Genomic DNA, 7,528 nt, shown 5'->3' with positions numbered 1-7,528 from the left:
ATCTGGGTTCACATGTATGGGTATTTATTATGCATTTTATTCCTTGAGATTCTTGGATCTGTCATTTGGTGACTGCTCCTAATTTTCAAAAATTTTTGAAATATTTTGAAAAGTCTTCAAATATTTCTTTTTCCTTGAGCAAACAGAATGAGATGTCATACATGGAATGATAACAGAATCAGCAGAAATAAATGGTTGGATGGGTGGTAGCGTTCTAGTTCATATTTCTTTTCAGGTTTGAATAGTGACTGTTGCACTTTCCTGTCTGGAACAGGGAGAAGAATGAAATGATTTTAAGTCTAAGTCTACTCTTTCTTTTTTTTTTTTTTTTTTTTTTTNTTTTAAAGATTTTATTTATTTATTCGACAGAGATAGAGACAGCCAGCGAGAGAGGGAACACAAGCAGGGGGAGCGGGAGAGGAAGAAGCAGGCTCATAGCGGAGGAGCCTGATGTGGGACTCGATCCCGTAACGCCAGGATCACGCCCTGAGCCGAAGGCAGACGCTTAACCGCTGTGCCACCCAGGCGCCCCTAAGTCTACTCTTTCTATCTTCTGTATCATATTCTTGTAAAAAATAATGTTCACCCACACAGGGAGAGGAGAGTGGCAGCAAGCCCTGCAATGTGAAGATGCAGGGCAGCTCACTCTGTCATTGCTAGCTCAAAGAGCAATTATAAGCAGAATGTGAATTCTGTCTTTTTTTTTTTCTTCTTGGGGAATCATTTTGTAGTTGAGAAGGAGACAGCTCTAGAGTAGTTGTTCCTCCCATTCGGCACCTGACTCTTCAGGAGACTTGGTCTTAAGAATGATTACTGTGAACTGCCCTAGGAAGTCTGTAATTTTGAATGAATTTACTTTGCTCTCAGTTTCATCATTTTTAAAGTGGGAATAGTAATATTATTTACTTAATATGGTTGAGACGAAGATTAAATGAGTTTATTTATAAAGCAGATACATTTATATATAAAGCCTGACACATTTTTAATACAAAGTAAGCATAAGCATTTACTATTATTACTGAAAAAGAGAAAAATATAGTGCAGAGAAACAGTGCCTGAGTTCTATACTGTAGTGTTCCCCACTAAGCCTAAGTATCTGCATAAAGTATCAGATAAGGTTACTCCATGACTATGGTGCATTAAGACAAACCAACATCATTTTGTAATCAGATGTGAAGAGAGACAAAGACAAGGACCCTCTAAAAACCACAAAAATAACTGAATGTCACCTTCTCCCCACTTGTGTGAGTGACTCCTGCTTCTGTACTGTTGACAACTCCAGTCTTGCTTAATTCCTCCCACCTTCTAGGTAAAAATACCTAAGATGCCAATCACTAAATTGCTCACTTTCTGACAGCAGCTTATCTAAAATAGATTCCGATTTTGGTGAACTTGCCCTCAAATCACATAAAGCTTGAATTTTATAAAACCTCTCCAAGTTCTTACTGAGATGTCCTGTGGTTCATTTGGGATATTCTCCCTTGCTGCAGCAAACTATAAAAATGATTACTACTGCTATCATTATTATCAGTAATATCTTCTTAAGATACGCTCATCATCTTTACTGTAGCCTACAAGATCTACATATTCCAGGCTCTGGCTACCTTAATGATCTTATTCTCATTCACTCCAAGCCAGTCGCACAGGAAATGTACCTTGAACATGCTAGTTTTGCTCCACCTTGAGGGTTTATGTGCTGGATATCTTTTTCTGCCTGGAATATTCTTCTTCCAGGTATTCATATATCTTGGTTCCTTGCTTCATTCACTTCTAATCTCTGTCTCTTTCAAAAACACTTTATTGACCACCTTGTTTGAAATGCACATCAACCGCTTCTCTTCCCTTATTCTATTTTGTTTGTATCACTTAAGAGTAAATGGAATTCTGTACCTCTTTATTGTCATTCTCTTGTCCTCTCCAGAGCATAAGCTCTATGAGAACAAAGTTTTTGTCTTGTGCCTTTATTCACTTCTCTATTGCCAACACCTAGAATAATTCCTGGCAAAAAGGAAGAATGTAACAGAAAATTGTTGAAATGGTGAAATAATTCATTCTTCATGTCTTAGGAGGCAAGAACAAAAATAAAGCATAGAATCTGTTCTCAACAACAACATGATGTAAACTGTAGATGAGATTGGTGCAGGGTGACAGCAAAATTAAAGGGATCACCCAAATTAAAGGGATCAAGAGAATGGATATCTTCATAATTCTCTGGTCACTCTTCCTTAGTTGACACTGTTCTCTTATATTGTAGAATTCCAAGTGCTTTAAGTTTGCTTTCAGCCTATATTACTATGGGACTGATTCTATTTTTTTATGTCTTCCTTTGAGTTGTTTTCATAGAATATACGGGCAAGTACTTTCTACTTTTTTTTCAATATCTCACTCGAATGCCATGACCTTTGTATTACATTTTATATTCACCCTTACAGGCAGAATTGGCTATGGCTTTGCTTCTATGGTATTATTCAAACAGTTTCACTACATAACATTCAAGTCATTATATAACTCATATTATTGTATTGTAAGAGGTTAGAAATTTAGAAAGGGACTTCCAGAATGGAAGAGTAAGGGCCTTCAAAAACCCACTCCTTCAAAAAAGCATCAAGCAAGAATTATCAAAACAAGTTTTGTCATAAATCTGGAAAGTAACCAAAGGCTTGCAACAATTCAAGAATATTTTTTCAATAAAACAGCTGAATTTTGGTAAGAAGAGTTAAATTTATGGCATTTTAACTGGTGTTATTCTCACTCTCCCTGCTTTCCCAATAGCCTTAAAAGCCAGTAGCCTTAAACCATGGAATCTGTGAAAACCAGTAGACTAGCAGCCACTAGAGAGGGAAGACTAGGTTTGGAACTCCTCAAAAAGCCCATCACCAAAGAACTCTCACAATTTGGCCCATCTTACAGCTCCCTGGAAAAACCCCATGTACAGTAGTTGTTATTTGGCTTGAAGCAGAATTCGATCAGTGGGAAAAGCCCTATCCCAGGATATTTTTGAATATAGTGAAGGTAGTTGTTCAACATTACAGCTGTTTGGAGCAGTGCTATTAGCTGGGACAAATGAGAAGCTGGAAAGGAAAAAAAAACCTTATAAAGTAGGTCTAGGGACTGAGATGTCTATACTGATCTTTGAAATATCTCAGTGTATCCCTGGGGATCTAGAAGGTCACACATATATGAAGGGCTATGCACTTTTCCAAAGAAGACTTAAGAAGGCCACAATGTTTTACTTGAGGCTGCATGAGTCCCCACACAAATAGAAAATGAGAGTTAAAGCAGAGTTATAAACTCCTGGAACACTGAAGCTTTGTCCTAACATGGAGTCCCTCTGCAAAGAGAGGATAACCTTTTGGTTAAAAGCATGAAAGGAAATCTCTGTGCAATTATGATCTGACCACTAAGCTAACCAAACAGAGACTTCAGGAGCTACATATAACAGGTGATATAGACTTTATAGAATTATCAAAAAGAAGTCATAAAAGTCGTTGAAGAAACAAACAACATCATCAGCTGCAAGAACAACCATATGAAACAAGAGGAACACCTGGAAGAGTGGGGGAAATTTGATTTTCAGAGTTGCCACATTATGTTATTTAAAACATCCAGTTTTAGATGAAAATAAAGACATGCAAAGAAATAGAAAAGTATGACCCATAGATGTGATGAGCACTGGGTGTTATATGCAAATAATGAATCATTGAACATTATACAAAAACTAATGATGTACTATATTTTCAATAATTGAATTTAAACAATAATAATAATTAATAATAATAATGAGAGCAGTCAATAGAAACTATCCCACATGTGGGACTTACTAGGCAGAGTTTAAATAAGCTTTGATAAACAACTTCAAAGATTTGAAGAAAATTATATCTAAAGAATTAAAGGGGTGGCACCTGGGTGGCTGTCATTAAGCATCTGACTTTGGCTCAGGTCGTGATCCTGGGGTCCTGGGATCGAGCCCCGCATTGGGCTCCCTGCTTGGCAGGAGGCCTGCTTCTCCCTCTCCTGCTCCTCCTGCTTGTGTTCCCTCTCTCACTGTGTCTCTGTCAAATAAAGAAAATCTTTTAAAAAAATATTAAAGGAAATAATGAGAATGATATCTCACAAAGTAGAGAATATTAAAGAAGAGATGCAAATTATCAAAAAGAACCAGATGGAAACTCTTTGTTGAAAAGTACAGTGACAAAAATATTTAATAGAGGGGCTTAATAGAATATTTGAGTATGCAGAAGAAGGAATCAGCAAATTTGAAAATAGATTGAGTTATCCAAACTAGGAATTAAAAGAAGGACAAATGAAGAAAAATGAACAGTTTGAGAGAACTATAGGGTACTCTAGGGCATACCAACGTTTAATGGGAGTCCAAGAACAAGAAAAGAGGTAAAAGGGGGGAGAAAAATACTTGAAGAAATAATATACCCCAAATTTGATGAAAATATGAATTAACACATAGTAGAAACTTAATAAATTTCAGCTGGATAAATTCAAAGAGATCCATGTCTAAACACATCAGAGTCAAAATCTTGAAAGAAGAAGACAGAGAAAATTTTGAAAACAGCAAAAGAACAACAACTCATCGCATAGAAGTGATCCTAAATACGATTAACAGCTGACCTCTCATTCAAAACCATGGAAAGCGAAATGGAGTGAATTGACATTTTCAAATAGACTGAAAGAGAAGGATTGTCAACCAGTAATCTTAGATCTAGTAAACCTATCTTTTACAGAAGAAGGAAAAAATGAAGACCTCCTCAAACAAATATGGAGATAATTTGTTGCTAGCAAACTTGCATTACACGCAATATTAAAAGAAGTCCTTTAGGTAGACAAGAAAGGACTAGACTTGAATCTGTGTTAAAAAGTAAAGAAGATGTGGTCCATATAAACAATGGAATATTATTCAGTCATCAGAAAAGATGAATACCCACAATTTGCATCGACATGGATGGATCTGGAGGGGATTATGCTAAGTGAAATAAGTCAAGCAGAGAGACAATTATCATATGGTTTCACTCCTATGTGGAACATAAGGAAAGATGGGGAGGACCTCAGGGGAAGGGAGGGAAAACTGAAGGGGAAGAAATCAGAGAGGAAGACAAACCATGAGAGACTCTGGACTCCGGGAAACAAACTGAGGGTTACAGAAGGGAGAGGGGTGGGGAGTGGGGGTTACAATGATGGGTATTAAGGAGGACATATGTTGGGATGAGTGCTGGGTATTATACACAACTAATGAATTGTTGAACACTACAACAAGAACTTATGATGTACTATATGCTGGTTAACGGAACATAAGATGACAATGAAGGTAAATATAAAATACAGTATAAATGTATTTTTACCTGTAACTCTTTTCCTCTTCTGATTCAAAAAACAACTGCATAAACCAATAATTATAATGCTGTGTCAGCGGGTTTATAATGTATAAAGATGTCATTTGTATGATAACAAAAGCAGAAAGGAGGGAAAGGAGGTACACTGAAGCCACTTTTTTTATCCTATTGAAATTAAGTTGAAACTAATCCACATAGATTGTTTTAAGATGGAACCACTGAGAAAATATCTCTAAAAATACACCAAAAAAAATGAAAGGGGAATTAAAGTGGTATACTAAGAAATATATATTTAACACAAAAGGAGGTAATAATGGAGGAAGAGAATTTCAAAAATAAAGGAGAGGAAGTCATCTTTCTTACTCATTTTATGAGGCCAGTATTACTCTGAGACCCAAACCAGACAAAGTTGTCACAAGTAAATAGAACTACAGACCAATATCCCTTATGAGGTAGACAAAAAATGTCTCAAAAAAACTAGCAAAACAAATCCAGTAATATATAAGAAGGTTAATACATCATGACCATGTGGAATCTATCACAGGAATGCAAATTTATTACACTTTGAAAATCATTTAGTGTTGTTTACCATATGAATAGAATAAGGACAAAAATATACGATCATTTCAATAGATACCAAAAAAGCATTTCACAAATTCCAACATTCTTTCATTATAAAAATCCTAAAAAAAAAAAAGAAAGAAAAGAAAAGAAGGAAAGAAAGAAAGACCGACCAACAGACCTAGAATAGGAGGGAACTTCCTGAACCTGGTAAAGGGCATCTATAAAATACCCATGACTAACCTTACATTTAATGGTGAAATACTCAAAGCTTGCCCACTATCATGAGGAACAAGACGAGGATAAATGTTCTTGCCACTTATATTTAACATTGTACTGGAAGTTCTAAGCCTCAGCAAGAAAAAGAAATATAAGGCATCCTGATTCTATTTACAATAACATCAAAAAGAATAAAAATCTGACATTAATTTAGCAAAAAGAAAAAAAATAGCAAGACTTGAATACTGACTAGAACTACAAAGCTTTGTTGTAAGAAGTTACTATAAATCTAAATAAATAAAGATCCCATAACTGGATTGGAAGATTTAATACTATTAAGTGGCAATACTCCCTGAGTTAATTTCAACAGAAATTAAAGACTTGACATCCGTCTTTTTTCATGTTCTGATGGCTCATTTCTTTTTGTTACTGAAAAGTATTCCAGTGTATAGGTGTATCAGAGTTTGTTGTCCATGCCCCTACCGAAGGTCTTCTTTGTTTCTTCCAGATTTTGGTAATTATGAATAAAGCTACTGTAGGTATTTGTGTGCAGGTCTTCTTTGTGGGCATATGTTTTTGAGTCAGCTTGTGGTGAATGGCTGGAAGTGCAATTGCTGGATAGTGTGGTATAATTAAGTTCAGTTTGGAGGAGACTGCCAGATTGTCTTCCAGGGTGGCTGTATCATTTTGCATTCCCAGTGAATGGCCAGTGAACGGCAGTTCTTGTTGCTCAGCATCTTTGTCAGCAATTGTTATCCCCAGTTTTTGGCTTTTGGCCATTCTTGTTAATGGCTTGTAATGGTATCTCATTATGTTGAGTTATAATTCCTTAATGATGGGTGATGTGGAGAATCTTTTCATGTGCTTATTTTCCACCTGTACCTCTCCCTTTGTTGCAATGCCTTTATCTGGATTTGGGAATAGGATGATGGTATAATGGTGAGCCCATAGAATGAATTAGGAAATGTTCCCCGTTAGTATTTTCTGAAATATATTGAGGAAATTTGGTATCATTTATTTGTTAATTCATGAGTAAAATCATCTGACCTTGTTGATAATGTTTTTAAAACTTTATTATTTTACTTTTTAAATAGATATATAGTAATAGATACTAGATGTATACATATAGATATATTCAGATTATTTCTCCTTGTGTGAATTATAGTTTGTGTCTTTTGAGGAATTTGTTCATTTCATCTAAATTATTAAATTTGTGGACATAAACTTACAGTTTCTTTACTATTCTTTTAATGTCCATCTATGTCTTCTTGCTCCATTTTTTTGTTTTTGTATTTTTTTTTAACTTGCTTAGCCTGGCTAGAGGTTTACTAATTTTTAATAATATTTTCAAAGAATTAGTTTTTGTTTCATTGATTTTATCTTTTTTGGTTTCTAATTCAATTGAT

This window comes from Ailuropoda melanoleuca, chromosome 20 (assembly GCF_002007445.2).
Source record: "Ailuropoda melanoleuca isolate Jingjing chromosome 20, ASM200744v2, whole genome shotgun sequence".
Classification (NCBI taxonomy): Eukaryota; Metazoa; Chordata; class Mammalia; order Carnivora; family Ursidae; genus Ailuropoda; species Ailuropoda melanoleuca.
Note: the sequence above shows the minus strand (reverse complement) of the source record.